Here is a 27,237-nt window from a genome sequence, read left to right as displayed (position 1 = left end):
ATTTCTGTTGACTTTTTAGAAATAGGTTTGACTCGACAATTAGCATGCATATAGTGGGATTCAGATAGTACCCTTTAGAGGGTTTGTTTCCCACATAAATACCAACATATAACAGGTTTCAATTCGAGAAATGACTGAAAGAAATCCGTTTAATCAGAAAGTCAAAGCTTATGAACACCCAGTTTGACTTTTAGCAATAATCAAGGTAATAACGGATTAGAGAACGAATTGGAAGCTTACAAAGGTCCTATAGGTGTTTAGTGAACACTAGGATTCGACTTTGATGATCAGATTAACTCCAGAAAGTTGCCTTGAATGTTCTTGAGAGTTGAGAGCTTATTGTTACTACCAAGTGCCCAAGAAAATGAGTGAATGATCTGATTTAAGGTGAAATTCAGATGTTATAGTGAGTTCTCAGTAGGCTAGGCATGCAAGGGATATTATTGGAGCAAAATGGAGGTGCACACAGCTGGTATCAACTCAAAATTCGGACCCAAACAACCCATTTTCGCGAAATCTGATGCTGGCAGTCCCACGCGGCCCGCCTGGGCATGTCCAGGCGGGTCGCCTGACCCTCTGATCAGCCCAACAAGTTTCAAACTTGGCAGAATTGGTCCCTGAACTTGTATGCGATGTTTCGGCTGCTTTTCTCGACCCGTAAACCCCCAAACTTGGTTTTTAAGAACCTTAGGACATTTACCAACATGGAAATGTCCTCGGATAACTTTGCGCTCAACCGAAAAGCCATGAAATTCGACGTTGACGCTTTTAGTTCCTCAAGTACGGTTTTGGCCATAACTTTCTCATACGTTATCGGAACTTCACGAAATTTTTACCACATATTCTAGTGAGTATATTTTAGCATTATAAAGCTTTGGGTCTGCCAAAAGTTCACTCAGAGGTATAAATTCAACATGTTGACACTTTTGGCCCCTATAGTTTAAGATTCCTCACTTTTGGGCATTTTCCGCTTCGTATGATCCATGAACCACCCGTTTAAGGTTATGAACATTATGTAGGGTTATCATAGAGTCTATTTATCCATTGTTGACACTTTGGACCCTTACGTTCCATAGTTTTCACTGTTTATCACTTTTAGTCCCTCTAAAGTATGTTTTCACATAACGGAACCTTATGACACGTGTCAAGACATTATTGGACTGAAATTTTTCGAGGTGTTACATCCTCACCCCCTTAAAAGAAATCTCGACCCCGAGATTTATTCAAACAAATGGGGATATTTTTCTTTCATCGTGGATTCCACTTCCCACGTGTATTCGGGACCTCTACGGGCATCCCACTTGACCTTAACAATAGGCACGTGCTTCCCTCGAAGCTTCTTTACCTGTCGATCCTCAATCGACAAAGGTTTTTCAACAAATTTTAGACTTTCGTCTATGTGTATATCCGTATGCGGTATAACCAGTGAATCGTCAGCGAAACACTTCCTCAAATTACAGATATGGAACACATTATGAATAGTGCTAAGTTCTTCCGGCAAGTTTAACTTATAAGCAACTGACCCGATACGTTCGACAATCCTGAAGGGTCCTATGTACCTCGGGCTTAGCTTGCCTTTCTTTCCAAATCTCATCACACCTTTCCAAGGTGATACCTTAAGCAACACTTTTTCACCCACATTGCAGTGAAAATCTTTGCGCTTTGGGTCCGCATAACTTTTCTGCCTATCCCTGGCAGCTTTCAAACGATCGCGAACCTGAACGATCTTGTCTGTCGTCTCAAAGACGATATCTGGTCCAGACAACTGGACATCTCTAACTTCTGCCCAACAAATGGGCGATCTACACTTCCTACCGTATAGGGCCTCAAAAGGCGCGGCCCTAGTACTAGTATGGTAGCTATTTTTATAGGAGAATTCTATCAAGGGTAGGCGGTTATCCCAACTGCCACCTAAATAAATCACACATGCTCGAAGCATGTCTTCCAATGTTGGATGGTACGCTCGCTCTGTCCGTCCGTCTGCCAACCGTTATGTGATAGTGCTCCTTGACTCATTGGGGAAACATATCCTTAAATCCTTAGGGTGCCATACATCGCGAGCTCCACCAAGCTCCTTAAATAGGTTTTAGCTCATAAGTTATTTGATCTTGATATATTCGTTTACTTCGAATGGTTTCATATATTCAGAGCTTACTAGCCTGACAATTAACAGCTTGGCACACCTTTCCAGGGTGATATCTTTTGTTGAACCTTATTTCTTAACAAGAACTTAGGAGGTTTGCTATTTCCATGAATCCTTGATTCTCTGCCGAATACTGGCAACTTATAGATGGTTATGGATTTGCTCGATCTTATTCGTTGTTCCCAAGGCAACTTTTAGATCCTGATAATTGGACTTACCAATTTTCTGTCTAGCAATAGATGTTTAACATCTATCCATACAAGGTCTCCCAAAGGAGCAGCCTTGATACTTATATAACAACTGTTATAGACAAGCTAATCTTCAGGTGAGATGGTTATTCCAATCACTGCTTAAAACTAACCTTAAGGGGTAGCTAATCTTTTAAGTCAGTCGAATAAATCGACGATCCTGGGCGGCAATTGGGGATTCCTAGATATTGCCTAAATAGGGTTGCGGTAACCAATGCATAAGCAAGATGAACCGTCTTTCTTATTTACTAAAATCGGAGTTCTTAGAACTTTGAATTTTGGCTTTACGAAACCTTATCCAAAACTTATGGATTTGGTTCTTAGTTCTTCTTGTTTCGCTGGTAATAACAGATATAAGATCTTTACAATAACTGCAGCCCTACGCGGGATGTTTGTCCTAACATCCTCTTGCCTCTCGGAAGGTAAACATGGTAATTCTTATAAAGAAGCTATTTATGACACATAGAGGTGTCAGAGATTTCTGCATTCTCAGGCCTTGGCTCATCTATCGCTTTCGGTGTCAGATAAATGACATATTCCCTTTACCATTGCAAAGATGCCCTAAGTAGAGATACTTATAAGGACATTTTTATATTGGATATCTCCTTTGAATACTACTAGTCGACTTTAGTACAATATGACCATTAGGATATCTTCGGGGATCCCATGCATTAAACCTCCATACTGATCAGGCATGGAAGCAATCTATGGGACACACTAGGATACGCAAATCCTCATATGGTACTCTTATCAAACATAGTTTGGCATTCGCAGACGATAGAAAACAATGAGAAAAATAATAAAATAAAATAAATAATATATATTGTCGTACTCTTTCTGGAGAAGAGTACTCCAGATTTTTATGAAAGGATTATCTCCGAGGGTGGGAGAGAGGTCATTAAAGATTCCATTGGTAAATTATACCTCATATTTAACATATGAAGTCCTTATGAATGTAATCCAGAGTTTGCTAAGCTTATGGTTCGCTAAAGGTTTATTATCCCTTGCCTTAATGTAAAAATATACTTGGCAGACACTATCAATGCTAAATGGTAAAGGACGTACCTAATACTATTATCGATATGTACTGTCTCAGGTATTCAACCGGTAGTCCAGGCGGTTCCTTTCTTATCCTTTCCAGACCTAGCTGCTCCTTTCTTGGCAGCCTTAGGGCAATTAGTACTGATGTGCCCCTTTTCACCACAGCTGAAACAGTTTGCATTCTTCATGTCCCTACATTCGTGGGACTGGTGGCCAGTTCTTTTACAGATGCCACATTGCTTTATCCTTTGGCTTAATCGACACTGCCCCCAATGTCTTCTTTTACAGGTTTTGCATGTAGGCTTTTTGTTGGTATCCTGTTGGTTATTGTTGAGCTTGGATTTGCTCTTCTTAGGACTCTGAGAGTTATCCTCCTCCCTTTGTCTTTTGTCATTAGTTTCATTCATGAACGACTTTTGTCTCACTACATCTAGAGTGAGAGACAAGGATAGATCTACAGCTGATTTGTAGTTGGTCGGCCTTGAAGCCTTAACATCCCCTTTTATTTCTGGTGCCAAACCACCGATGAAACGCGCAATGCGTTTTGGTTCCGGGGTAATTAAGTAGGGTACTAGTCTAGATAGGGAGTTGAAGTTGGTAACATATTGCTGACAATTTAGGTTTTTCATTGTGAGATTCAGAAAATCTGTCTCCACCTTTTCCACTTCGTGCTGTGGACAGTAGTTCTCTTTGATAAGGTCCGCAAACTTGGACCATCCCATAAGGTATAGGGGAATTTTCCCCGTGGACTGCATCATGGCCTTCCACCATACAAGAGCCTCTCCTTTAAAAGATTGTGAAACAAATTTTACTACGTCCTTATCAGCACAATCGCTGATGTCCACAACCGTTTCCATTTCCTCAAGCCATTCCATAGCATCAATTGCTCCTTTTTCGCCATTGAAATCTCTGGGTTTGCATGAGACGAAATATTTGTAGGTGCACCCGCCCTCAGTTGAACGGGGCTTATCATAGAGTACTAACTCCTGAGGTTTGCTCTTTTCATCTGAAGATTGAACGGAGCTCTCCTTTCGAGCTGATGTATGCGTTTCCGTATGGATCTTCGAGTGAGTGACACTCGGTTCCTTTTTGTTCTCAAGTACCTTATCCACAACTTCACTAATTGCTGCGCTAATCAAGGCCTGAAGAGTAGTGCCATTAACATTTATATTTATACTTGCATCCTTGTTTTTAGCCGCTGCATTGCTGTGTGCTTCGTCGGAAACCTCCATTCTGGAGCTTTGGTACTAACACCAAAATAACATATGCTTAGATGCAAGTTATTATGGAATCATCGTAACGGATGATTTATAAAGTCATGGTATTACTAAACCATAATGGCTGTTAGGTTTGTAACTTCCTTATAGTATGCTATTAGAAAGTATGTCAATTATATTTAGCCTAGGTCAAAAAGGACCATCAATTGTGTTTATGGTTTGGACCGAGTCCATTACCTATTGACTGGGGATCACAATGTCACAACTGTCCTTGTCATAACGACAATCTTTAGATAGTTGGAAGGCCTGCCATGAAGGGCATTAATAATCATAGGCCCGAAGGCCTTGTCACAAAGGACATACAAAATATGGCACTTAAGGCATCAATATATATGCTGCAATCCTATTGGATCAGAGATCTCAAGGTTCGAACATAGTTCTTCACCTTTGGACAGAGAGTCAAAGACTACAACCGTCATCTTGTGGAAGATAATTTATTTGCCACAAAGGCTAGTCAATGTACATCATTCTGACTAACTAGATGATTGTGAGCCCCAGAGGAGTCAGCCATGGTGAAGCCTTGAAGGCCAACTAACCATGAAGAGATAGCTTACTTAATTATAGGGAATTGTCGAACTTGATAATTTAAATAGCCATGGTGCAAACAAACCATATAGGCCAATAGATAGTATTTAGTTTATTTGATCATGTTTTGCCTAGATTTTTAAATAAACCATCTTGGCATTTAAATGGAATAAATCCTTTATACTTACTAGACAGGGGACATAAGTCACGACTGTCAATGTCATAGCGACATCTTATATAGCACAATGGCTTGTTCCATAGGACTTTTCGATGGCCCAGATGCCTTGTCACTAGGGAAATTTTAAAACATAATCAATGATTCCTTTGGATCGGAAAATTTCATAATTCATTGTCTTGACAAGAAGTTATGAAATAAAACTATCGTTTTCATGTATGCATCTTTGCCCGTAGGTATACATCCCAGGTGGATGTTTAGGTGTGTACATCACGTTCGACGTTTATTAGCCATGATTCCCATCGGTCATATAGGCTACTTAAGGGGTTTGGAAGTTCCTAATATAAAGGTGACAATCGCGATTTTATCGCATCACTGTTGTCGGGAGTGTTAACACGTTTTCAGGTGTTTAACAAGGACCTGCGTCTCTTTAAGCAGGTCTTACCATCGTAGCCAGGTCCCTAACGACATTCAAGCGAGGTTGTACCTTTTGAGACTCTTTTTAATATACTTACAGGTAGGAAAGGAATGATATTTATTTTATTCAGGATTATAATTATCCCAAATTTATTGAAAATATAACGTTGGCATAAAAGCCTAGTCACGTAGACAAGTTTAGTTTATAACCCATGATCGTCTGGGATCGAGGCATTACAATTTATCCTAGTTATAAAACATTACGGATATTGAGGTGGCACAAAGGCCTAGTCACAAGGACATTTATAAATTATAAGCTAGGATTTCAGAGAATCGAAGCCTTGAGGTTTGAACATAGTTCATTACCTTTTTCTTGACAGGGAGTCATAGACCACCACTGCCTTTATTAAAATTTCTGGCCCGTGGGCCTATCAATTGACATCTCGTAAGATGTTAAGACATATAGTCATTGTACTGATGATACGCTCAGCGGTCACAATAATGACATGACGCCATGATCAGTGTCATTAATTTAATCAACTGTCGTTCAGTGGTCATAATGATGACATGACGGCAGGATTTGCACTTAATTTATATCAACTGTCATTCAGCGGTCATAATAATGACATAACGACAGGATTAGTACTTAATTTAAATCAAATGTCATTCAGCGGTCATAATAATGACATGACGACCAGATTATCGTCTAGAGGGCTTTTGAGCATAGCTCACCCCCTTAGGACAGGGAATCTCAAAAGATTCACAACTGTCGATGTCGCAATCGGACAGTGTATTATAGCTCGTGGCACTTCATCCTTAAGGGATGATTATTTTACTTACAGGGAATTTTAAATAAATCCCAATTTTCAAATTTTATTACCCGTAGGCATCAAGTCATTATCAGACTTGTATACAGATATAATCTGCAGATAATTTATAAAAAGAGTGGCTTGTGTGATTTTACGGTCACGCTTAGCCAGGAGTGTTAACATGTTTACATATGTTAACAGAGATTTGAATCTTTTCAACCAGGTTTTACCATATTGGCCAGGCCTTTTACTAAGACATTCAAGCTAGGTTTTGCCTTACTAAGATTCTTGTTAAATGGCAAATCAAATAAAATTGATATTTTCCATTTATTTAATATTTCTTATTTAGAATGAAAATCCAAACGTAATCATTCCATTATATAAAAGTAAGAGTATAAAGTTGCCCTAAGCGGGACTTGAAAGGAATAATGTTGTCCTCGCAGGGACTGAAAGATAAATATGTCCTTATAAGGACTAATAAGGAAACGATCTTCAGTAAAAGAAGCTCCTTCTTCATTTTATTTCTGAATGCTTTCTCCTTGGATGTTCATTTCACTTTAGCCGTGGTACGAAGCTCAGCATCTCGGGACTCCGGGTGTGGAGAACTCCTATTACGGCTCCTTCGCTTGGCGACGTATCCAATATAGAAAATAATTGGAAGCAGTAAATTCCAGATTAGAATCGGGAGTATTCCTATGTTAAGTCTAGACTCAGAAGGTTAAGGAATGTGCTATTGTGTCATTGAGATTAAACACTAAGGGCTAGTGTTTAATTCACTCAATGTTGGCTCTGATACCAACCTGTCACACCCCGAATTTCCACGTGTCACCGGTGGGCCCGGTGGGGGTAACGTGACGTAGTTGATAACATCATAGTCAAACAACACAATATATAAATGCACAGCGGAAGCAGAAATAGATTCATTTCAACTTTACATAAACGTAATATTTAATATCACAAGTAGTTGAAACGGATCCACAGGCGGATCAAATAAAATAAGATAAATGTTCAACAGACTTTAGACGCCTAGAACTTGCAAGATTCCTTACTAACGCCCTGAGCAGCTTCCAGCCTATTACGTACTTGTACCTGTCACTTAGACTTTGGAAAATACGTCAGTTTTCACTGGTAAATACACTCAACTGACTCATTTGAAAAGAGTTTATGAAAATTGGTTTAGGCGCACAAGGCACAAAACTATTTTGACACTTGATTAAAATGCACAAGGCAATATTAATCTTTTATACTTGGGACAAACTATATCTCATGTTATCAGTTTTACATAACTTGCTCTACATGCGGGGCCCGGTCCTATGCCGGTTCAAGATTAACCGACACACCACTATTCCCTTATTGGGAATCCCTTATTGGGTATAATCAATTAATAGCATAAAGCATCTGTCAGGTGTATGCCTACACCCCGTGCTTAGGTCGTGGCCATTGCATTTAATGAGTCAAGGATATCCAGGACACGGTCGCATTAACCCCCAATGTTTCAGTCAAGCAATACGAATTAAAACAGGTTATTTGAATTTCCCGACACATTGGTCTTCGAATCCCATACCTGACCATGCGGTATTTATATTACCGTATCCCAAGCCCGTAATAGGGAAAATAAGTTAAGAGTATTTACCTGAGCTAGCTCCTGTCTTAAATAGCAAGAATTATAATAACTCAGCCGTATTCACTTAAGTAAGCGTAGGTACAATTTACCGGAAGGCTCTAGTCTGGAACGATGGTATAAATAACCAATTAGAATACTAACGGGTCTTTAATTAAGCCTAAGCTTAGACCGGTTAGTTTTAAGGAAATATACGGTTTACGCACGATTAAGCGAAGACCGGATAGAACGTGATTTAGACCCGACAAGTTTGAATACTTGTATAATATGGGTATACTAAATACATTCTGGATTTTGAAATAAAAATGATATCGTTTGACCCGTTTCGGTCAATTTACGCAAACTAGTTACGTAACCCGAACCGAACGAAAAAGGGCGATACGGGTAGACAAATGATTCAAATGCAAGTTCCCTGATATAATATGCTTTAAATATGATATAATATCAGTAAGTTATGTTCTATATTGCCCGGAATAATTTTAAACTCAATTTATGCCTTAGAAGGGCATTTTGGTCATTTAAAAGATAATAAAAGAGTAAAATTAGAAATCTGAGTTTAGGGTCTGGTTCATACAGTAAATATACTTAATATAACATATTATATCAGTAGGGTATGACCCATATACCAAATTTATCATTTAAAATCAAACTATGCACCGTAGGGGTATTTTAGTAATTTCACAAGGGCTAAAAATGCCAAAAACTGGAAGTCTGAGTTCATATACTTATACTTACTGTTTTTATATGAAAATATGCAAATTACATCAGTAGGTACAAGTCTTATATGTTTAAAACAAGAATAACGCTTACTATGCGCTTAAAACGCTAAATATGCGATTTAGGGACGTTTTCGGGTTTTCACAATAAATCTGAGATTTTTATATTTCCAGAATACTTAAAATAATTTATTTAACTTATAAAATCAGTAGAAAAAGGTTTCGGGTCAAAAGGATGTGTAAAACTCATTTTATGGCTTAAACGGTCAAATCCGACATAACCCGAAATAACTAGGCGATCTAGGATCCGTTCAGCCAAAAATTAATTAAAAATCATCAAAATTCCCAGAATATTATAATACATCAGTTGGTAAAAAGTTTTGCATCAAAACGAGGCCAGAAATAGGTCATACGCGAAAAGGGCCGTTTATGTAAATTTATAATATAGTTTTACGCTAATGGCCATAACTCACAATCTGGACCACCAACTGATCTGAAATTTTCGGTGCAAGTTTATATATTAAAAATAAAGATTTCTACTCTTTCACTTTTCCAAAAATCACGTTTTATATCAAAAAGGGCAAGATAGTCAACTTTATGCATACATCGGAAACATGCATTCGAATAGGCTAAGCATAGACTTAATCAACAAAAATTCCAGAAAGTTTTACCAAAATAAAAATGGTCAAAAATACTTTCCAATACAGATCTTGAACATGCATGTACGAATCCGAATCGATAGTCTACGAAATAATCGTTTTACAAGACTTTCGGTTCCGATTCGTGTCTATACTATAGATTGTCGAGTTGATGATGGTAAAACACATTCTTATATGTAATACAAGTTATTTATGATGATCAATCAGATTGCATGTCTAATATATTAGCATTCAAGTTTATTTTTGCAAAAATCATTTCTGTTGACTTTTTAGAAATAGGTTTGACTCGACAATTAGCATGCATATAGTGGGATTCAGATAGTACCCTTTAGAGGGTTTGTTTCCCACATAAATACCAACATATAACAGGTTTCAATTCGAGAAATGACTGAAAGAAATCCGTTTAATCAGAAAGTCAAAGCTTATGAACACCCAGTTTGACTTTTAGCAATAATCAAGGTAATAACGGATTAGAGAACGAATTGGAAGCTTACAAAGGTCCTATAGGTGTTTAGTGAACACTAGGATTCGACTTTGATGATCAGATTAACTCCAGAAAGTTGCCTTGAATGTTCTTGAGAGTTGAGAGCTTATTGTTACTACCAAGTGCCCAAGAAAATGAGTGAATGATCTGATTTAAGGTGAAATTCAGATGTTATAGTGAGTTCTCAGTAGGCTAGGCATGCAAGGGATATTATTGGAGCAAAATGGAGGTGCACACAGCTGGTATCAACTCAAAATTCGGACCCAAACAACCCATTTTCGCGAAATCTGATGCTGGCAGTCCCACGCGGCCCGCCTGGGCATGTCCAGGCGGGTCGCCTGACCCTCTGATCAGCCCAACAAGTTTCAAACTTGGCAGAATTGGTCCCTGAACTTGTATGCGATGTTTCGGCTGCTTTTCTCGACCCGTAAACCCCCAAACTTGGTTTTTAAGAACCTTAGGACATTTACCAACATGGAAATGTCCTCGGATAACTTTGCGCTCAACCGAAAAGCCATGAAATTCGACGTTGACGCTTTTAGTTCCTCAAGTACGGTTTTGGCCATAACTTTCTCATACGTTATCGGAACTTCACGAAATTTTTACCACATATTCTAGTGAGTATATTTTAGCATTATAAAGCTTTGGGTCTGCCAAAAGTTCACTCAGAGGTATAAATTCAACATGTTGACACTTTTGGCCCCTATAGTTTAAGATTCCTCACTTTTGGGCATTTTCCGCTTCGTATGATCCATGAACCACCCGTTTAAGGTTATGAACATTATGTAGGGTTATCATAGAGTCTATTTATCCATTGTTGACACTTTGGACCCTTACGTTCCATAGTTTTCACTGTTTATCACTTTTAGTCCCTCTAAAGTATGTTTTCACATAACGGAACCTTATGACACGTGTCAAGACATTATTGGACTGAAATTTTTCGAGGTGTTACATCCTCACCCCCTTAAAAGAAATCTCGACCCCGAGATTTATTCAAACAAATGGGGATATTTTTCTTTCATCGTGGATTCCACTTCCCACGTGTATTCGGGACCTCTACGGGCATCCCACTTGACCTTAACAATAGGCACGTGCTTCCCTCGAAGCTTCTTTACCTGTCGATCCTCAATCGACAAAGGTTTTTCAACAAATTTTAGACTTTCGTCTATGTGTATATCCGTATGCGGTATAACCAGTGAATCGTCAGCGAAACACTTCCTCAAATTACAGATATGGAACACATTATGAATAGTGCTAAGTTCTTCCGGCAAGTTTAACTTATAAGCAACTGACCCGATACGTTCGACAATCCTGAAGGGTCCTATGTACCTCGGGCTTAGCTTGCCTTTCTTTCCAAATCTCATCACACCTTTCCAAGGTGATACCTTAAGCAACACTTTTTCACCCACATTGCAGTGAAAATCTTTGCGCTTTGGGTCCGCATAACTTTTCTGCCTATCCCTGGCAGCTTTCAAACGATCGCGAACCTGAACGATCTTGTCTGTCGTCTCAAAGACGATATCTGGTCCAGACAACTGGACATCTCTAACTTCTGCCCAACAAATGGGCGATCTACACTTCCTACCGTATAGGGCCTCAAAAGGCGCGGCCCTAGTACTAGTATGGTAGCTATTTTTATAGGAGAATTCTATCAAGGGTAGGCGGTTATCCCAACTGCCACCTAAATAAATCACACATGCTCGAAGCATGTCTTCCAATGTTGGATGGTACGCTCGCTCTGTCCGTCCGTCTGCCAACCGTTATGTGATAGTGCTCCTTGACTCATTGGGGAAACATATCCTTAAATCCTTAGGGTGCCATACATCGCGAGCTCCACCAAGCTCCTTAAATAGGTTTTAGCTCATAAGTTATTTGATCTTGATATATTCGTTTACTTCGAATGGTTTCATATATTCAGAGCTTACTAGCCTGACAATTAACAGCTTGGCACACCTTTCCAGGGTGATATCTTTTGTTGAACCTTATTTCTTAACAAGAACTTAGGAGGTTTGCTATTTCCATGAATCCTTGATTCTCTGCCGAATACTGGCAACTTATAGATGGTTATGGATTTGCTCGATCTTATTCGTTGTTCCCAAGGCAACTTTTAGATCCTGATAATTGGACTTACCAATTTTCTGTCTAGCAATAGATGTTTAACATCTATCCATACAAGGTCTCCCAAAGGAGCAGCCTTGATACTTATATAACAACTGTTATAGACAAGCTAATCTTAAGGTGAGATGGTTATTCCAATCACTGCTTAAAACTAACCTTAAGGGGTAGCTAATCTTTTAAGTCAGTCGAATAAATCGACGATCCTGGGCGGCAATTGGGGATTCCTAGATATTGCCTAAATAGGGTTGCGGTAACCAATGCATAAGCAAGATGAACCGTCTTTCTTATTTACTAAAATCGGAGTTCTTAGAACTTTGAATTTTGGCTTTACGAAACCTTATCCAAAACTTATGGATTTGGTTCTTAGTTCTTCTTGTTTCGCTGGTAATAACAGATATAAGATCTTTACAATAACTGCAGCCCTACGCGGGATGTTTGTCCTAACATCCTCTTGCCTCTCGGAAGGTAAACATGGTAATTCTTATAAAGAAGCTATTTATGACACATAGAGGTGTCAGAGATTTCTGCATTCTCAGGCCTTGGCTCATCTATCGCTTTCGGTGTCAGATAAATGACATATTCCCTTTACCATTGCAAAGATGCCCTAAGTAGAGATACTTATAAGGACATTTTTATATTGGATATCTCCTTTGAATACTACTAGTCGACTTTAGTACAATATGACCATTAGGATATCTTCGGGGATCCCATGCATTAAACCTCCATACTGATCAGGCATGGAAGCAATCTATGGGACACACTAGGATACGCAAATCCTCATATGGTACTCTTATCAAACATAGTTTGGCATTCGCAGACGATAGAAAACAATGAGAAAAATAATAAAATAAAATAAATAATATATATTGTCGTACTCTTTCTGGAGAAGAGTACTCCAGATTTTTATGAAAGGTTTATCTCCGAGGGTGGGAGAGAGGTCATTAAAGATTCCATTGGTAAATTATACCTCATATTTAACATATGAAGTCCTTATGAATGTAATCCAGAGTTTGCTAAGCTTATGGTTCGCTAAAGGTTTATTATCCCTTGCCTTAATGTAAAAATATACTTGGCAGACACTATCAATGCTAAATGGTAAAGGACGTACCTAATGCTATTATCGATGTGTACTGTCTCAGGTATTCAACCGGTAGTCCAGGCGGTTCCTTTCTTATCCTTTCCAGACCTAGCTGCTCCTTTCTTGGCAGCCTTAGGGCAATTAGTACTGATGTGCCCCTTTTCACCACAGCTGAAACAGTTTGCATTCTTCATGTCCCTACATTCGTGGGACTGGTGGCCAGTTCTTTTACAGATGCCACATTGCTTTATCCTTTGGCTTAATCGACACTGCCCCCAATGTCTTCTTTTACAGGTTTTGCATGTAGGCTTTTTGTTGGTATCCTGTTGGTTATTGTTGAGCTTGGATTTGCTCTTCTTAGGACTCTGAGAGTTATCCTCCTCCCTTTGTCTTTTGTCATTAGTTTCATTCATGAACGACTTTTGTCTCACTACATCTAGAGTGAGAGACAAGGATAGATCTACAGCTGATTTGTAGTTGGTCGGCCTTGAAGCCTTAACATCCCCTTTTATTTCTGGTGCCAAACCACCGATGAAACGCGCAATGCGTTTTGGTTCCGGGGTAATTAAGTAGGGTACTAGTCTAGATAGGGAGTTGAAGTTGGTAACATATTGCTGACAATTTAGGTTTTTCATTGTGAGATTCAGAAAATCTGTCTCCACCTTTTCCACTTCGTGCTGTGGACAGTAGTTCTCTTTGATAAGGTCCGCAAACTTGGACCATCCCATAAGGTATAGGGGAATTTTCCCCGTGGACTGCATCATGGCCTTCCACCATACAAGAGCCTCTCCTTTAAAAGATTGTGAAACAAATTTTACTACGTCCTTATCAGCACAATCGCTGATGTCCACAACCGTTTCCATTTCCTCAAGCCATTCCATAGCATCAATTGCTCCTTTTTCGCCATTGAAATCTCTGGGTTTGCATGAGACGAAATATTTGTAGGTGCACCCGCCCTCAGTTGAACGGGGCTTATCATAGAGTACTAACTCCTGAGGTTTGCTCTTTTCATCTGAAGATTGAACGGAGCTCTCCTTTCGAGCTGATGTATGCGTTTCCGTATGGATCTTCGAGTGAGTGACACTCGGTTCCTTTTTGTTCTCAAGTACCTTATCCACAACTTCACTAATTGCTGCGCTAATCAAGGCCTGAAGAGTAGTGCCATTAACATTTATATTTATACTTGCATCCTTGTTTTTAGCCGCTGCATTGCTGTGTGCTTCGTCGGAAACCTCCATTCTGGAGCTTTGGTACTAACACCAAAATAACATATGCTTAGATGCAAGTTATTATGGAATCATCGTAATGGATGATTTATAAAGTCATGGTATTACTAAACCATAATGGCTGTTAGGTTTGTAACTTCCTTATAGTATGCTATTAGAAAGTATGTCAATTATATTTAGCCTAGGTCAAAAAGGACCATCAATTGTGTTTATGGTTTGGACCGAGTCCATTACCTATTGACTGGGGATCACAATGTCACAACTGTCCTTGTCATAACGACAATCTTTAGATAGTTGGAAGGCCTGCCATGAAGGGCATTAATAATCATAGGCCCGAAGGCCTTGTCACAAAGGACATACAAAATATGGCACTTAAGGCATCAATATATATGCTGCAATCCTATTGGATCAGAGATCTCAAGGTTCGAACATAGTTCTTCACCTTTGGACAGAGAGTCAAAGACTACAACCGTCATCTTGTGGAAGATAATTTATTTGCCACAAAGGCTAGTCAATGTACATCATTCTGACTAACTAGATGATTGTGAGCCCCAGAGGAGTCAGCCATGGTGAAGCCTTGAAGGCCAACTAACCATGAAGAGATAGCTTACTTAATTATAGGGAATTGTCGAACTTGATAATTTAAATAGCCATGGTGCAAACAAACCATATAGGCCAATAGATAGTATTTAGTTTATTTGATCATGTTTTGCCTAGATTTTTAAATAAACCATCTTGGCATTTAAATGGAATAAATCCTTTATACTTACTAGACAGGGGACATAAGTCACGACTGTCAATGTCATAGCGACATCTTATATAGCACAATGGCTTGTTCCATAGGACTTTTCGATGGCCCAGATGCCTTGTCACTAGGGAAATTTTAAAACATAATCAATGATTCCTTTGGATCGGAAAATTTCATAATTCATTGTCTTGACAAGAAGTTATGAAATAAAACTATCGTTTTCATGTATGCATCTTTGCCCGTAGGTATACATCCCAGGTGGATGTTTAGGTGTGTACATCACGTTCGACGTTTATTAGCCATGATTCCCATCGGTCATATAGGCTACTTAAGGGGTTTGGAAGTTCCTAATATAAAGGTGACAATCGCGATTTTATCGCATCACTGTTGTCGGGAGTGTTAACACGTTTTCAGGTGTTTTACAAGGACCTGAGTCTCTTTAAGCAGGTCTTACCATCGTAGCCAGGTCCCTAACGACATTCAAGCGAGGTTGTACCTTTTGAGACTCTTTTTAATATACTTACAGGTAGGAAAGGAATGATATTTATTTTATTCAGGATTATAATTATCCCAAATTTATTGAAAATATAACGTTGGCATAAAAGCCTAGTCACGTAGACAAGTTTAGTTTATAACCCATGATCGTCTGGGATCGAGGCATTACAATTTATCCTAGTTATAAAACATTACGGATATTGAGGTGGCACAAAGGCCTAGTCACAAGGACATTTATAAATTATAAGCTAGGATTTCAGAGAATCGAAGCCTTGAGGTTTGAACATAGTTCATTACCTTTTTCTTGACAGGGAGTCATAGACCACCACTGCCTTTATTAAAATTTCTGGCCCGTGGGCCTATCAATTGACATCTCGTAAGATGTTAAGACATATAGTCATTGTACTGATGATACGCTCAGCGGTCACAATAATGACATGACGCCATGATCAGTGTCATTAATTTAATCAACTGTCGTTCAGTGGTCATAATGATGACATGACGGCAGGATTTGCACTTAATTTATATCAACTGTCATTCAGCGGTCATAATAATGACATAACGACAGGATTAGTACTTAATTTGAATCAAATGTCATTCAGCGGTCATAATAATGACATGACGACCAGATTATCGTCTAGAGGGCTTTTGAGCATAGCTCACCCCCTTAGGACAGGGAATCTCAAAAGATTCACAACTGTCGATGTCGCAATCGGACAGTGTATTATAGCTCGTGGCACTTCATCCTTAAGGGATGATTATTTTACTTACAGGGAATTTTAAATAAATCCCAATTTTCAAATTTTATTACCCGTAGGCATCAAGTCATTATCAGACTTGTATACAGATATAATCTGCAGATAATTTATAAAAAGAGTGGCTTGTGTGATTTTACGGTCACGCTTAGCCAGGAGTGTTAACATGTTTACATATGTTAACAGAGATTTGAATCTTTTCAACCAGGTTTTACCATATTGGCCAGGCCTTTTACTAAGACATTCAAGCTAGGTTTTGCCTTACTAAGATTCTTGTTAAATGGCAAATCAAATAAAATTGATATTTTCCATTTATTTAATATTTCTTATTTAGAATGAAAATCCAAACGTAATCATTCCATTATATAAAAGTAAGAGTATAAAGTTGCCCTAAGCGGGACTTGAAAGGAATAATGTTGTCCTCGCAGGGACTGAAAGATAAATATGTCCTTATAAGGACTAATAAGGAAACGATCTTCAGTAAAAGAAGCTCCTTCTTCATTTTATTTCTGAATGCTTTCTCCTTGGATGTTCATTTCACTTTAGCCGTGGTACGAAGCTCAGCATCTCGGGACTCCGGGTGTGGAGAACTCCTATTACGGCTCCTTCGCTTGGCGACGTATCCAATATAGAAAATAATTGGAAGCAGTAAATTCCAGATTAGAATCGGGAGTATTCCTATGTTAAGTCTAGACTCAGAAGGTTAAGGAATGTGCTATTGTGTCATTGAGATTAAACACTAAGGGCTAGTGTTTAATTCACTCAATGTTGGCTCTGATACCAACCTGTCACACCCCGAATTTCCACGTGTCACCGGTGGGCCCGGTGGGGGTAACGTGACGTAGTTGATAACATCATAGTCAAACAACACAATATATAAATGCACAGCGGAAGCAGAAATAGATTCATTTCAACTTTACATAAACGTAATATTTAATATCACAAGTAGTTGAAACGGATCCACAGGCGGATCAAATAAAATAAGATAAATGTTCAACAGACTTTAGACGCCTAGAACTTGCAAGATTCCTTACTAACGCCCTGAGCAGCTTCCAGCCTATTACGTACTTGTACCTGTCACTTAGACTTTGGAAAATACGTCAGTTTTCACTGGTAAATACACTCAACTGACTCATTTGAAAAGAGTTTATGAAAATTGGTTTAGGCGCACAAGGCACAAAACTATTTTGACACTTGATTAAAATGCACAAGGCAATATTAATCTTTTATACTTGGGACAAACTATATCTCATGTTATCAGTTTTACATAACTTGCTCTACATGCGGGGCCCGGTCCTATGCCGGTTCAAGATTAACCGACACACCACTATTCCCTTATTGGGAATCCCTTATTGGGTATAATCAATTAATAGCATAAAGCATCTGTCAGGTGTATGCCTACACCCCGTGCTTAGGTCGTGGCCATTGCATTTAATGAGTCAAGGATATCCAGGACACGGTCGCATTAACCCCCAATGTTTCAGTCAAGCAATACGAATTAAAACAGGTTATTTGAATTTCCCGACACATTGGTCTTCGAATCCCATACCTGACCATGCGGTATTTATATTACCGTATCCCAAGCCCGTAATAGGGAAAATAAGTTAAGAGTATTTACCTGAGCTAGCTCCTGTCTTAAATAGCAAGAATTATAATAACTCAGCCGTATTCACTTAAGTAAGCGTAGGTACAATTTACCGGAAGGCTCTAGTCTGGAACGATGGTATAAATAACCAATTAGAATACTAACGGGTCTTTAATTAAGCCTAAGCTTAGACCGGTTAGTTTTAAGGAAATATACGGTTTACGCACGATTAAGCGAAGACCGGATAGAACGTGATTTAGACCCGACAAGTTTGAATACTTGTATAATATGGGTATACTAAATACATTCTGGATTTTGAAATAAAAATGATATCGTTTGACCCGTTTCGGTCAATTTACGCAAACTAGTTACGTAACCCGAACCGAACGAAAAAGGGCGATACGGGTAGACAAATGATTCAAATGCAAGTTCCCTGATATAATATGCTTTAAATATGATATAATATCAGTAAGTTATGTTCTATATTGCCCGGAATAATTTTAAACTCAATTTATGCCTTAGAAGGGCATTTTGGTCATTTAAAAGATAATAAAAGAGTAAAATTAGAAATCTGAGTTTAGGGTCTGGTTCATACAGTAAATATACTTAATATAACATATTATATCAGTAGGGTATGACCCATATACCAAATTTATCATTTAAAATCAAACTATGCACCGTAGGGGTATTTTAGTAATTTCACAAGGGCTAAAAATGCCAAAAACTGGAAGTCTGAGTTCATATACTTATACTTACTGTTTTTATATGAAAATATGCAAATTACATCAGTAGGTACAAGTCTTATATGTTTAAAACAAGAATAACGCTTACTATGCGCTTAAAACGCTAAATATGCGATTTAGGGACGTTTTCGGGTTTTCACAATAAATCTGAGATTTTTATATTTCCAGAATACTTAAAATAATTTATTTAACTTATAAAATCAGTAGAAAAAGGTTTCGGGTCAAAAGGATGTGTAAAACTCATTTTATGGCTTAAACGGTCAAATCCGACATAACCCGAAATAACTAGGCGATCTAGGATCCGTTCAGCCAAAAATTAATTAAAAATCATCAAAATTCCCAGAATATTATAATACATCAGTTGGTAAAAAGTTTTGCATCAAAACGAGGCCAGAAATAGGTCATACGCGAAAAGGGCCGTTTATGTAAATTTATAATATAGTTTTACGCTAATGGCCATAACTCACAATCTGGACCACCAACTGATCTGAAATTTTCGGTGCAAGTTTATATATTAAAAATAAAGATTTCTACTCTTTCACTTTTCCAAAAATCACGTTTTATATCAAAAAGGGCAAGATAGTCAACTTTATGCATACATCGGAAACATGCATTCGAATAGGCTAAGCATAGACTTAATCAACAAAAATTCCAGAAAGTTTTACCAAAATAAAAATGGTCAAAAATACTTTCCAATACAGATCTTGAACATGCATGTACGAATCCGAATCGATAGTCTACGAAATAATCGTTTTACAAGACTTTCGGTTCCGATTCGTGTCTATACTATAGATTGTCGAGTTGATGATGGTAAAACACATTCTTATATGTAATACAAGTTATTTATGATGATCAATCAGATTGCATGTCTAATATATTAGCATTCAAGTTTATTTTTGCAAAAATCATTTCTGTTGACTTTTTAGAAATAGGTTTGACTCGACAATTAGCATGCATATAGTGGGATTCAGATAGTACCCTTTAGAGGGTTTGTTTCCCACATAAATACCAACATATAACAGGTTTCAATTCGAGAAATGACTGAAAGAAATCCGTTTAATCAGAAAGTCAAAGCTTATGAACACCCAGTTTGACTTTTAGCAATAATCAAGGTAATAACGGATTAGAGAACGAATTGGAAGCTTACAAAGGTCCTATAGGTGTTTAGTGAACACTAGGATTCGACTTTGATGATCAGATTAACTCCAGAAAGTTGCCTTGAATGTTCTTGAGAGTTGAGAGCTTATTGTTACTACCAAGTGCCCAAGAAAATGAGTGAATGATCTGATTTAAGGTGAAATTCAGATGTTATAGTGAGTTCTCAGTAGGCTAGGCATGCAAGGGATATTATTGGAGCAAAATGGAGGTGCACACAGCTGGTATCAACTCAAAATTCGGACCCAAACAACCCATTTTCGCGAAATCTGATGCTGGCAGTCCCACGCGGCCCGCCTGGGCATGTCCAGGCGGGTCGCCTGACCCTCTGATCAGCCCAACAAGTTTCAAACTTGGCAGAATTGGTCCCTGAACTTGTATGCGATGTTTCGGCTGCTTTTCTCGACCCGTAAACCCCCAAACTTGGTTTTTAAGAACCTTAGGACATTTACCAACATGGAAATGTCCTCGGATAACTTTGCGCTCAACCGAAAAGCCATGAAATTCGACGTTGACGCTTTTAGTCCCTCAAGTACGGTTTTGGCCATAACTTTCTCATACGTTATCGGAACTTCACGAAATTTTTACCACATATTCTAGTGAGTATATTTTAGCATTATAAAGCTTTGGGTCTGCCAAAAGTTCACTCAGAGGTATAAATTCAACATGTTGACACTTTTGGCCCCTATAGTTTAAGATTCCTCACTTTTGGGCATTTTCCGCTTCGTATGATCCATGAACCACCCGTTTAAGGTTATGAACATTATGTAGGGTTATCATAGAGTCTATTTATCCATTGTTGACACTTTGGACCCTTACGTTCCATAGTTTTCACTGTTTATCACTTTTAGTCCCTCTAAAGTATGTTTTCACATAACGGAACCTTATGACACGTGTCAAGACATTATTGGACTGAAATTTTTCGAGGTGTTACATAGCGCCTCGATATGTTGGACCTTTTCAGATTCTGGAAAGGATCGGAAAAGTCGCCTACAGACTCGAACTACCAGAGGAACTTAGTAACGTCCACCCAACTTTCCATGTGTCAAACCTCCGAAAATGCCTGGCTGAGCATGATCTGATTGTACCTCTCGACAACCTTCAGATAAACGAGACGCTACACTTCGTGGAAAAGCATGTCGAAATCATGGATCGCCAAACCAAGCAACTCAGACGCTCGCGCATTCCTATTGTGAAAGTCCGATGGGAAGGCAAACGAGGCGCAGAGTTCACTTCGGAACTCGAAAGCGACATGAAGGCAAAGTACCCGCAGTTGTTCAAGTGAAAGTCTAGAGAGAGAAAGTTCTCAAACGTGATTCACAGTGTTGCGCAGCTTTCAGCCTAATTTCGGGACGAAATTCCCTAAACAATGGGAGGCTGTAACACCCCGTGTTACCGAAAGTCAAAGTCAAAGTCAAGGTTGACTCCTTTGACCGTAGTTAGTCTATTTTATGTTTTTACGTTAGTGGTATTATGTGGAGTAATTAATTACAATCGAATTAATCGAAGTTTATTTATCGACGCGAACCGCTTTACGACTGTGAATAATAGGAAGTAACAATGCGATAAAGTCAATTAACCAATAATCGAGCTAATTTAATCATCATCGAACTCGAGACTCGAACTACGCGAATTTTGGTGTTAATATACGTGTATGTGTGCCATACGTGTTACTTGTGCGTGTTTACTTTATGTTGTGTGTGGTAATCAATCGAAACTCGAATCGAAACTCGAAACTCAATCGAATTCAATCGAAATCAAATCATGATAATTGGTGGAGAGGAGACTGCGCGAGATATAGAAGATTGTATGTTAGATATATTGGTTGGGATTTAGAGTAATTTGAATGGGAACTCTATTGTACTCGCATCACCCTCAATCGAAATCGAAATATCAAAAATCGTCGCACCGAACACTCGAATCAGGCAGCTGAACAATCAGGCTCTCGACCGATCGAACAGCCCAGCCGATCGGACTGCTGTCCGATCGGACAGGCTGTCCGATCGGGATGCCTGGCTGATCGGCCAACCCTTTCCTCTTTTGGCAGCCTATAAATACCCCTATCATTGTCATACTTACCACTTTTGGAAAGCTCTGACCGAGCAGCTCGTGCTCTCATCCTTTTTCTCAGATTTCTCTCGATTCCGGTAAGATTCCATCCTAAATGTTGTACTTTCTTGATCTATACACACTCCTACACCTTTCTATCTTTCAAATCTTAACTTTTAACCGTGAAATCATCAAGATTCAAGTGTTCTAGGATGATGTCATCATGGTGTTCTTGAAGAACTTCATGTTTTGGCCTCAATCCACCAAGAATAACCTGGATCTAGTCGATTTCCACATAAACAAACAAAGATCTATGATAGATCTAAACATTACACGGTGAAAAAGGATTGAAAGATGGTTTTCCAACTTTCTTTCAACTCTTTTACACTCAATGCCTTCAAAACTGATAGAAACGGGACTTGTGCCAACTAGCAAATCATTCCGGTGGTTGCATGACCCAAGATCTGGATTCTATCCACGAGGATCACCGATTTCGGGTTGAACGTTAAACTCTGTTCCGAATATGTTCACCGGCCGGATTTATGTGATTCATGTCCGATCAGGAGGAACAAGTAAGAGCGAGGGTTCTATGGTTCAACTTGTGGTCAAAACACCTCGATATAACGATAAACAATCAGAACAGCCAAGTGTTAGACTAACAGGCCGACCAGGTCACGAAGCTGACCGATCGGACTGCTGTCCGAACGGACAGCCCAACCGATCGGACAATCAGCCGATCGACCAGGCCAGCCGATCGGCTAGCACCTAGCCCCACACTTGAACAATTCCATGAAGTCTAGTATTGAATAAACTGCTGTTTGATCGGACTATCGTCCGATTTGAATTACTCTTCGGATCATGAGATACTATGCTTCAACACTTAGTCGATTTTCAACATGTTCAACGCGTTGGAGTACCACCCGATCGAACAGCTGTCTGATCAGGTGACACCCTTATAAGAACTTGTTTGCTGAAGTACCTAACCGATCGGTTAGCCGGCCGATCGAACGGACCGTTCGATCGATCGACCTGAAAGGTAAGGAAACTTCAATGTTTTCTAATGCTACAACGAAAACTTCAAAAGTCAAACCATCATACACAGACACATCTCACTCAAAGGAAGAAACAATCCACTCGAACAACCATTCGATTGGCTTACCGACCGACCGGACAGGCTGTCCGAACGGAGTGCCAATCCGAACGATCAAGCCGTTCGATCGGACAACCGTCCGATCGACCAGCTGTCTGACCCTCCAACACATGTTTTCCGTTTACGCGTTGCTTATCGTTATGCTATCGAACTATTCAGGCTAACCCTACTCTCAAGTGCTCCCTTCAATCCATCTGTCACACCCCCAAATTACCACATAGGGAGTGTCCCTGCTAGGCGTGTGACATACCAATAACGAGCCACCAATTACATTGAACCCATACAAGTTATAAATAAAATCCCCATTATTAATAAAAACATCCTCAACAAGTTTAAACAAAAATCAATAAGTTCAGCGGAAGCAAATAGTAAACGAAGTTAAACTGTTTCAAAACCAAAGTATAGTATCAAGAAATCAGTCACATAAATCCTTCCTGTCGACCCATGACCACTTCGACTACTCCAGACAGCAAGTTCCCAAATCCAAGATATCTAACGACCTGCGAGCATGCAACAAGTGTATCAGACAACGCTGGTGAGTTCATAGTTTTACGAAAACGTTAGTTACCAAGTGTTTAATCCAGTTCATTGAATACCATTTTGAAAACAATGTTGATAATACCCCAATACAAGACGGCTTCTGATTATTTTGCCCTTTCTCCAATGCTCCTATCAAAGCATTGGTCATGACTAGGTCATTAGTTCAACACCCGTCCTCCCAGGTACGGGGTGAGGTTGCCAAACCTAAGTAGCGCTACTAACTAATACCATGTTACCTTCCTGGTAACCAAACAACACGGAGGGACTTTAAGGGTGATAGGAAGAGTATATTATCCAACATTCCCGTGTTTACCCAAAAGACTTATCCCTCCCCAGGATACCCACTGACTGTCCCAACCACCGGGACGCATGCTCAAGAGAGATGAACTCACCTTTAATTTGCTCGGTAAGATTAAAATACGTATTCCAAGTTGATCAATCAGTCCCTATTGTGGTTACCGATAGCAGTCAGTTTCGTGCACACGTGAACATGTATTCTTTGCATTTATTACACAAATTACAAGTAAGCAAAGCGTACATCGTTAAGCAAGTCTTAGCAAGTATCGGATCCTACTTATAATCACAATACAGGTTCACATCACACCTTATCACAATTGGTTCAGTTCACATTCAAGTTCACACGTATTGGTTCGTAAATAGCTTCGCAAACACAATTAACATTATTGTACTGTACGGCACACCACAAGTTAATCACATAATAAGATGACAATAGAGGTTTGGGTCATACATCCCACATACACTACTATTAGTGCCTAACTATTATTATAATTCTCATAACAATTCGGCCCATCTAAGTTCTGCCCAGATACTTCATGTGTGCGTGACGGGTCATAAATGCAGGGCCTGTTATGTTTACCCAACCCAGCCCACATCTAATGTGCATTTACTAAACCCATGAAACAGCCCAATAACCTTTCTGTTCAATCATTTAAACCGATCACCATTTTGTCCATTCACTAAACAACTTCTCAGTTAACAACTCCTCAATATTGTTTGTGGGCTAATGCGTGTGGCCCAATCTTCGAATTATATATGTGCGGCCCATATAATAACAGTTAACAATCCCATGCTTTATTTCAATAATCTGATTCAAATTATAAATTTATAATATAGTAATTTCCTTATCCTGAACCCACATAACCCTATAGGCCCACGGTCCAATCAGGTTAACAACACATGCACACATTATCACATAATTTCACTATCCAAGATGTATCCCTAACTGTTGACATCGAAAACCATACATATGCAAACAAAGTCATACAAAGGTTACTGGAACATATTATACATCGAAAACCATACATATGCAAACAAAGTCATCATTAGTAACCGCTAAATCAAAACCAATTTATTATACACCTATCATCAAGCAGGCACATAATCGACAACACCAACTATGTATCGCTACACTATGTTTGCATGGCAAGAGAATCAGATTCGAACGTTGCTTTATTGTCAATTGCCGATTAATTACGAGAATCGTCAACGAAGCAATCGTATGTAATTATTAACTAACCAATCAATTCAATTTGTACATAACACAAATCGAACACAATCATCATAGAACATTCGTACACACTTATGTAAATCACGTTCACATGTAAACGAGATCAACCAAATCAGATTTAACACGAATACGGGGTTACTTACCAAGAACTCGATGAAAGAAGATGATGCTTCGAAGATGGGGAGAGTCCTACTGCCGTCGCAATACAAGGGGGGGTCTCCTGTTGCCGTGTGTGTTCTTGAGAGAAGGGTAGGGTTTAGTTTATTATGTATGATCTCGTTACGTATTCATAACATATAAGGAAGAGAAGTTAGGCCTAATGTGTTAACAAACCAAACAAGGGTTGGGGCCGAGATTACAAAACAGAAGGCGACCCATTGACTTTTCTTTCTATTGGACTTGTATAGGCCCAACAACATTGAACGTGTAGTTATCCTACACCAGCTAACCCATTACACGCACATACACAATTACTTAATCACACTTACACATAATAACCCATATTAATCCATAATTAAGAAAAAGAAATCATATCTACGTAAATATGGAGTAAATGAGAAGATTGGGCCGATTGGTTTACACTTGATGGATTGGGCCGAGAGGAGAGGTGTATGTCAAGATGTCCATTAGCAGCCCAACATGCATAAATCACACTAACCGGACCAAATGCAAAGTGTGTGCGCTAAACAGGTTCACGGCCCAAGTATATCAAGTAGATCCACGATTCAATCAAATTTAATTACCTAACGTTAAGCGCCACATAAAACATTTAACGATCACGTAAAGCATTTAACGATTTATTACATAACCACTAATCATACACACATAACATTCAGCGGTGCACGAGATAGACAATTAAACGTTAAGTAGTGCTAACCCTAATTATTCGGGTTGTCACATCATCCCCAACTTGAAAAAAAATTTCGTCCCGAAATTTGACAAGTAAGCACAGAAGAGTGAAGCGATAGAAACTCTACTTAACTATATGTAATACTACACAAATAATAATCACAAATAATAATCAAGCATTACACGCAATCACTAAGCATCCAGATAACTGCATAGACACCACGTAAACCAAATTGTAAAAACAGGATTGCTAGGTCAGTTGGGTGCCACATCATCCCCAACTTGAAAGGGGATTTCGTCCCGAAATTCGCCAAGGATATCGAAAGTTGGTCCCACCGTTTGAACAATCGGGTCTTCAAATTCAGAGGTAACAGAAGTTGGCACCTCGTACCTAAAAGCCGCCCCTCTCCGAGGAGTATTCGTAGCTGTGAAGACTCGTCAGTTTTCTTGATTGCAAGAAAGTGTGCTGGTGACCTGAGTCTATCAATGATCACCCAGGTGACAATGTTTCCGTTCGGAGTTTTTGGTAAACCAGTGACAACTCCATGACAGTCCGTTCTCATTTCCATATATGTGTTCCTGGTCGCTAAAATCTAACCTTGACTTTTCCGCAAGTCAAACATCGTTCTCATGCGTGGCTATGTGGGCCTTCAGGCCCGGTCATTCGTACATGGTCTTCAGGTTTTAATACATCCTATCAAAACTCAGATGAATAGGATATCGAGGCTCGTGTGCTTCGCCTGCACATGTTTCCTAAGGTTGCAGCATAGTGAGGTTCATATTCGTTCCATGAAGTAGCAATTATCGTCCGACCAGCCAAAGGTTACTTCCCCATGCCCAACAAGGTGGGTCTGATCAGGTATGTTAGAGTCGATAGCAGGCTGCAAGGCTCGTGCACGTCCAGGTTTCACGGTCGTATTCGTCTAATAGCTCTATCCAGCGATGTCGTTACATGTTTAGCTCTTTCAAATCAAGGGTATAAGGGAGGCCCTTGTGATCGGTCTAGGTGGTGCATTTGGTACCGTCCAAGTAATGCCTCCAACTTAAATCCAAAGACCATGGCTCCCACCGTAGGTCGTGACTCGTGCAATTCTTCCTGTAAG

This window comes from Helianthus annuus, chromosome 16 (genome assembly GCF_002127325.2).
Source record: "Helianthus annuus cultivar XRQ/B chromosome 16, HanXRQr2.0-SUNRISE, whole genome shotgun sequence".
NCBI classification, from domain to species: Eukaryota; Viridiplantae; Streptophyta; class Magnoliopsida; order Asterales; family Asteraceae; genus Helianthus; species Helianthus annuus.
The sequence above is the reverse complement of the archived record's forward strand: the minus strand, read 5'-3'. Positions refer to the sequence as shown.